Genomic DNA, 8,017 nt, shown 5'->3' with positions numbered 1-8,017 from the left:
TGTGTGTGTTTGTGTGAGAGAGATATCCTAAGAGTTTCCTCGCAGAAGTCTCCATTTAAAGGCAGCAGGGAGACGGTTAATCTCAGGTGGGTGAGTCCACTGTGGCTTCTGCTTAATTAATGGCGTGCCATCTGTCTGTCTCCAGAGGAGGTAGACCACCAGCTGCTCAGGCTTTGATCTCACCTGTCTGTCTGTCTGTCTACGAATATATGTCTGTGTGTGTTTAAGTGTGAGGGTCTGCACGTATGTACATAAGTGTGAGGGTCTGCACGTATGTACATAAGCGTGTCAGTCCTCACCTCCTCATTTCAGAGCTGCTCAAATGGAGCGACATTATTAATTCTTCAAGCTACAGGTTAAAACTTCTACATATGAAACTTCACAGGCATCTTAACATCACATAAGTATGTTGACTCTTGAACATTATTAGGTCAGCATATTTAATTGCCAACAGATTTTAATTTTGTAATGAGAAAACCAAAACGGGGGCTGTTTTTTGTTGCCCTATTTATAAATTGTAGTCGGGAAACACCTTTTTTCTCATTTCAAATGAAAATCTGTTGGCCACAAAGAACACTGACCATTTTATCTGCATGTAATTGTTGGACATCTCTTTCCAAATCCATGGGCATGAACATGAGAGCAAGAGCACAAGAGCATCAGCGAGGCTGGACTCTGATGTTGCTTGCAGTTGATGTTCCAGTTCATCTCAAAGGTGTTTGATGGTGTGGAGGTGAGGTCAGGGCTCTGTACAGGCAGTTATTTCGCATCAAATTCAGAAAACAATTTCTGTATGGATCTCACTTTGCTATGAGCCGGCTATTCTTCTCTGCCGTGGTCACATCACAACGGTGCTTGCTAACACTGCTAACAGCAAATGACGCTCTGCTGTTTTCTCCTTGTGCTTAATCTGCAAATGCTTTATTGTTAAACTGTTTGTGTGTGTGTGTGTGCTTTTACTGGCTTTAATCAATAGCCACAGCTGTAGAGTGACAGGAAAGGAGGGAGAGAGAGGGAGAGGACGCAGCAAAGGGCTACAGGTTGAAGTCGAACCTGGGGCCGGTATTGTATGATAGACAAGTTTAACGGTACATAGCTTGCACTGCATGTTAATTTCCTCTACTTTTTCATAATACTTCCAAACTTTTATGCCTGGTCAACATTCTGCCTGTAATGTTAGATGAGTGATGTGTGACTAAAAGCAGTGAACCTCATCTGCCTCTGCATATGCAGAGATCTAAATGAAAATACTCGAAATGTCAAATACTGATGTCCATGATTATATATTATATTTAGGTTTATATATGGGCTCCACTTTGTTTTTATTGTATAATTATGGCACTGGATGCTCTGTGATACCTTTATTATCACCATTTACTAGGTACTACTAGGACTGTCTGCTGCCACTGCTGGCACTGACGTGTCCCTTTTAAAAGTCAAGGTGAAGCGTCAGTGTCTTGTGTGGGAGGAGAGCTCGCCGCAGATCACAAAGCCTGCATCTTTAAACTGCCTCCGACAGCAGAGGTAAAGCACGCACGGCTTTCACTTCAATCCTGCCTCCCCTGAGAAAGCTTAAGGATGAAGATTCACGCAACAGTTGGAGAAGAAAAGAGGCAATCCAAGTTTGTCATTGAGCACAATAGAAGTCACTCTGTCCCTCTTTTCACTACTTTATTTAAAAAGAGACACATATTCAACCCGTAGATTGCAATATATACAACATTTCAGTATAACTTTCTACATTAATGCATCATCTCTTAAATGAATGATTTTGAGTGATTATTATTAAAGTGTTTATGATTCAGCCATCGGGGACAGTTAGCATCAGAAATGCTGTAACTTAAGATAATACCTGGTTATCCTGATAACTAATGGAAATCCTGTTTCCATCAACAGTCATTATACCTGCAGCGACTGTATGACTTAGCAGTTTATTGATTTATTTCAGCATCACGTACTCTAGGTGGCTAACCCACGTACAGAACAGCTTAAATCAGATTGTATCTAACGATTACTGTATATTCTTGAAGAAACTCATACAAACTACATCAGTGTTTTACCAGGATTTCCAAATAAATTGTGTCACATACCATAAAATCTGTCCCTTCTCAAGCTGAAATCATCTCTCATGATTGTCCTCTTGGGAGAAATATTCAGCGTATAACACAGACCACACCATAATATACATAAGAATACAAATGCCCCTGGGGTCCACACATCATGGCCGAACCATCCTCCAGACACAACACAAGATAATCACAACCAAAAGGCCAATGCATCCGTCCACCAAATATCCAGACAAACACCTAAAACAAATACCCCAACAAACCTCTAGCATCCCAACAAATCCAAACAAACTCCTACACTTACAATACCAACAGACCTATACACCTCTAGCAGCACAGTATAGCCTATTGATTATATTATGATAGCTGAGGCTGTCCCTTAACTCATGCATACATAATCAAACATAATCAAATGGCTCTAAATATATACGAAATATATATGAAATATTAACATTATTAAGGAATATACATGTTCTTTTTATCTAAGTGTATCCATTATAGTATATTACTGTAAATCAGTGAGAAAGATTAACTAGTGATCAATTAAAAAACTCTATATCTTCACAATAAACACAAATGTTGGACAATGATCTGCCAGTTTTTATGATCATGCTGGTGAACGAGCCTCCAGGTCACCTTAACGATTTTCCATAATGAAATTCATTTAATTGAATGAATTCATTTAATATAAATGAATATCAGTGAAATCTCTTTTTATAGATTCCGGGACAGTATTTTAAAGTAGAGACAAAGATAGATTGTGCTCCAGAACTAATGAGGGGGTTCTTGTAGAATATCTCACTCTGTATCCTCAGGATGCATTTGAACCTGTATTTTTATAATGTATTGTATTATAGAGATGTCTTGCTCCAGAGCAGTGTTGGTTTTGTTATGATGGATGTCATAACATTCAATAGCAGCATCTATTTTAAGTTTGTAATATTGTAAAGAGAAAAAAAAGAAAGAAAGAGAGAAACTGTCGCACACATTCATTATGGTGCTACGATGCCGCTGAAGACACTGTGCAGGAATTTGACAGACTGTAACGCTGCCGGGTGATGGATAGTTACTAAAAGTTTCCAAATGAGTTTGTGAGCTTGTGGTTTGGCATATTTACAACTCTACAGCAGCCAGAACTGTAGTTTTTAATCTACAAGGACCTGCTGCTGCAGTGTCTGTTTATGCATGTGTCCTGTGTTTTTTTTTTACGTTATTACATTACATTTACAAGGTTGAATGGATGCATTTATGGCTTCTCAGAACCTGTCTGTCCCTCAGCAGAACTACTGTCCCTAGGTGGCTGTTCAGCCGGGACCCGCCTGACGCCTCTCATTCTGGGCAACTCTAAAACAAGAGAGACCCCGGCTCCAGGAGTTTGGTTCCAGACCCAGTGCTTAGAGGTGAGTCCAACTATATCTATATTTAAGAAGCTGAAACCAAAGACATTTGAGATTTTGAATGATTGACAAAGAACTTAAATAATCAATCATGCAACAATGTTGATTCATTTCTGTCTATCAACAAACTGATTCATTGATAATTTCAGCAGTAGTGACAATAGAAATGTCAAAAAAATGATTCTGCAATATGAGCATGGTTTTCATATCATTATAGAAATAAACTGAATGCTGTGTGCTGTACAGATTGAAGTAATATTACAGGGCTCTTAAATCAATCTAAATCAATCAGGGAACATGACAAAAATGACTGGAGGATTGTAAGTCCAGATGCTGCATACTAGCAGAGTTCTGTTTGAGTGCTATAGTTTATATATTGTTGGTAGTGCCCAGTGGGCTTTGAATGGTCTTGAAAATCGGCAAGTGGAAAACAAATCATGTTCTGCCTCTCAGTTCAGTACTGGGGCACTCGGGTGTTTGGTTTTATTGGTCCTGAATCACTCTGATGTAGCAGGAATGACCTTGACTTCACAGCCTCATGGTGCAGATCCTCATGAAGGACAGTTTACACGAAGTGGCTGGGGGCATGGGCAGCCAAGATATTGGAATACAACTTTCTTTCTTGCAGGTTAATACCCCCCCTCATCTTTACATCTGCCCCTTCATTAATTCCCTCTCTCTTGTGACGACTTCTCTTCCATCCAGTCAGATGTGCAACAACATCCTCCCTGGGCATTTCTGCTGTCAACATAGTTGAAACAACCACTTGCAGCCTTGTCCTGCAGCGGAATATTAAATTTTAATCACATCAATACAGCCCCCATAATTGCATTATGATTGCAAGTCACCTACGCTATTGTTAGACAGTCATTGATGAATGTGTGGAAGTATGAGCTGCTGGGAGAGTGACAAATGACAGGACTAATGACACTACAGGCTGACTGCAGATTAGCTGCGGCCTTATAAGGTCAGGAGGAACTGCAGCAAACTGACGTGACACACACACACACACACACACACAGAGATAAAGAGAGAGAGACTACTGCAAATATCCACAGTGCTAATAGGCAGTTTTATCCTTTTTGTACTTGGACACAAGCATGCATTTTGCACATGTGCGTGAGGGTGTTTACGACCTTTGGTTCCACCGAGCTCGCTGCCTGGCCCAGGCTCCCAATGCATGTATTGTTTTCCATTTTAGTGCCACATATTGCCATGGGGAGACACTGCGGCCCTGAGCTGGAGTCCCTGTCATTGCTACAAATGCGGCTGCGTTTGCTGTTAATAAAGTGGTCACAATAAATTATTATATACAACACCTTTGCATTGCCCATATGAATGTGGGTGAGGCAGGGAGGGCGCTTTGAATTTCATTTTTGTCAAACATTCCAGGAATTATAAGTGTAATGTTATTTATATCACACAGCCTCAGTGAAAGACACTAATATACCACAATGGTGTTTCATCAGTTTTATTGTTGGGTGGATTTCCTTTGATTGATGGCTAATGTTTTAATTAAAACACGTTTCAATTATCCCAGTTGATGGAGCACAGATATAGTGCTGTGGTAAATCACAAAGACGGTGAACTGGACTGTTCTTGAGACGAAACTAAATCACTTACCAGTCATATTTTGCATCTCAGTGTTTGTTAATTTATATTCCATTTCACTTTGTCTGGACAAAATGCTTTATGGAAAGGCAAATATTTCCACTCGAGCCAAAAGTTGCTTCCTGTGCACACACCTTCATCAATCGCTTCATGGTGGGTGAAAGTGCTGCCAGGAGCAACCATGCTGATAAAATAATGTGGCGTCAAGCAGACCTTGATAATAATACAGCAAATATGAGAGTCTGGTGTTAACATACAAAAGAATGAAAGAGGGAAATGTGAAAAAAGAGATTATCTGGCCCAGTCAGTGTAATTTCTACTCTATTACCTATTCTATTCCAATACATGAGACCACGTCTACAGGGTGAGGTTAAAAGGACACAGAAAAAAAGGAACCAATAGAGCTGCTAAATGGGAGAAGAAGTATTATGAGCCACTCTAAATTTACAATTTAACGTTTATTTTAATGACTTCTTCAACATTACTCAACATAGAAACACAGGAGTCTCCTGGATAATTTAACAATATTACAGGTTTATGTCAGGCCATTGGTTTGAATTAGTTCAGTTTGGTTTTTGAGAAATCAATGTCTTTTGTTTGGTGTGGCAGAGGGCTTTAAAGTCATATTGAAATTACAGTTAGAGCTTCTTTATGTCCCATAATGTGATGTATTTCCTGGTGAAACCAAATATGTGGGCCGGGCACATCACAATAGGGATTTAAACTAATCTTGCTCATAAGTGGGCACAGTTTACTAAATACAGCATGATACAGAACTGTAGAGGACCGCCACCCTGCATCAACACCTCCCTCGCCCCTGTCGTTAGATCAGAAGGTGGAGAAATGACAAATTAAGAAATTAAATAAAAACTTTTTTGTTGGCAAACACTTGATGAGGTCCAATCATGCACCTCATACTATGACTACTACAACAACTACAACTATTATGACCCAAGAGCTAACGGTCAAGATGGTGTGCAGGGTTAAACTACACAACCCTAAGTCCAAGACCATCAAAAATATTGTAAACATAAAGCACATACTGTATCTTAAATATATGCTTCTGACATATAAAGGTTAGATTGGAAAACAGATTTTTCACAAGCCTTTCTCATTCTCAACGCCAAAGATCATCCTTGAACAGAGACCGGAGGTCACAACTTCTCCAACTGACAAAAAGTTTGGTACATTTCAAATAAAGTGGACCTGGATTTAAAATTGGTTTGTCAAAGTCACATAAATCATTTTTGTAAAGTTCATTGGTTATTTTTTCACTGGTGAACACGTTCTGCTGATAGAGGCTGCAGGGTCAGAAAACAAATTTTGGTCATTTTGGACGTCAGTGACAATATTTGGTTGTTTAGGTTGGAGGATTTGTAGCTCGTACTCAAAGCTGACTTCTCTCCCTATGCTTGTATGTACACGGACTTTTTATCAAAGGACAGTAGAGATTGAAATAACACATTTAATCCTTTTCTTCTCTGACGATTCAACCAGGAGAGCATCCAACCTTACATTCACCTAACATTATCTATGCAAGGAAACGAATATGAGTTTTACTTCCAGAACAGTAGGCAGCCCAAATAACTCCTCCTTCGTTGCTACTCCATGGGAATTATTTATGGTTTTATGGCTCACCAAGAAGTGGAATGAGAAAGACAGAGAATATTCAGTGAGGATGGAGTGAGGGTGAAATCCTCTGTCAGCTTACATATCGAGGTTATGTTCTCCATCAGTAGGTTTAAGGGAGAGGGAGGGAGAGAGGGAGAGAGAGAGGGAGAGAGAGGAGATTGAGAGAGAGTCGTGACGAGAGAGAGGAGAGAGCAGAGCCCTGTCGGTGAGAGGAGAGATGACGAGAGAGAGAGGAGAGGAGAGATGTGAGAGAGAGAGAGAGAGAAGTATGAGAGGAGAAGTATGAGAGAGTGTGAGAGAGTGTTGGAGTGTGAGATGAGAGGAGAGACGGATGATGATGATGGTATTGAGAGAGAGTGTGAGAGACGAGAGATGAAACAGGGTCTTGCTGACACAGGGAGCTCAGAGGTACACGGAAGTAGTCTACACACACACACACTCACATCACATCACACACATCACCACACACACACACACACCCCCCCTACCCAAACCTACCCTGATCTATCTTCCTCCATGTGTCCCTCCACTGCTTTCTCACTTCCACACTTCACCTCTCACTCTCTCAACTGTTTTGTGCTCTTTACTGACTCCATATTTCCCAACTTATTTTAAATTCATGTGCTTCATATAATCAGTTAGACTGACTCAAGTAGCATTCGAAATGTGTTGTTTGCTTGTCTGCAAACAAACAACACATCTGATGGTTAATACTGAATACTGAGCACTCTGTTTGCCTGTTTCTGTTTCTTTGTGGAGTGAAAATGCGGTAGGTAAAGGATGACTGGGTGACTGGGTGACAGGTGAGTGGAGAGGAGCCTCACAGGTTCATTACCGACTGGCAGAGTGGAGCACTTCAGGGCACAGCGGTTGGAGGTAACGCTTTGGGCCTCCTCATCAACATCCTGTCACCTCCATTTTCATACTCTTAGGCTTGGCACAGCGGCTGACCTGGATCCCCCCCCAGGGGAAAACTGTCTTCCTGAACAATACGTCAGGGCCTGGTAGCAAGAAAAACAATGTGTTTGTTTATAGAAAATGAAAAAAGGTGACGTCAGCTGATCTTCATGTGGATCTGATACACAGTTTGCAATGAACAGCAGGGTAGACGGAGTATCTGTCATTGTTTGAGCTAAGGGATGTTTTAACACAGTCCACATCTTTCTAACGAAATATGTAACATTGCTGGCTTAATGTGTATGTTATGGTTTTTAGCTTCCATATAATATGTCTATGTCTATAGTCACATGTGACAAGATAAATGCAAATGGTGCTGGAATGCTTACATGCATCTCATATGCAGGTGGGAAT

Source organism: Morone saxatilis, unplaced genomic scaffold (assembly GCF_004916995.1).
Source record: "Morone saxatilis isolate NCDOM2014 unplaced genomic scaffold, NCSU_SB_2.0 Contig17, whole genome shotgun sequence".
In the NCBI taxonomy this organism is placed as follows: Eukaryota; Metazoa; Chordata; class Actinopteri; family Moronidae; genus Morone; species Morone saxatilis.
This window is presented reverse-complemented; position numbering follows the sequence as displayed.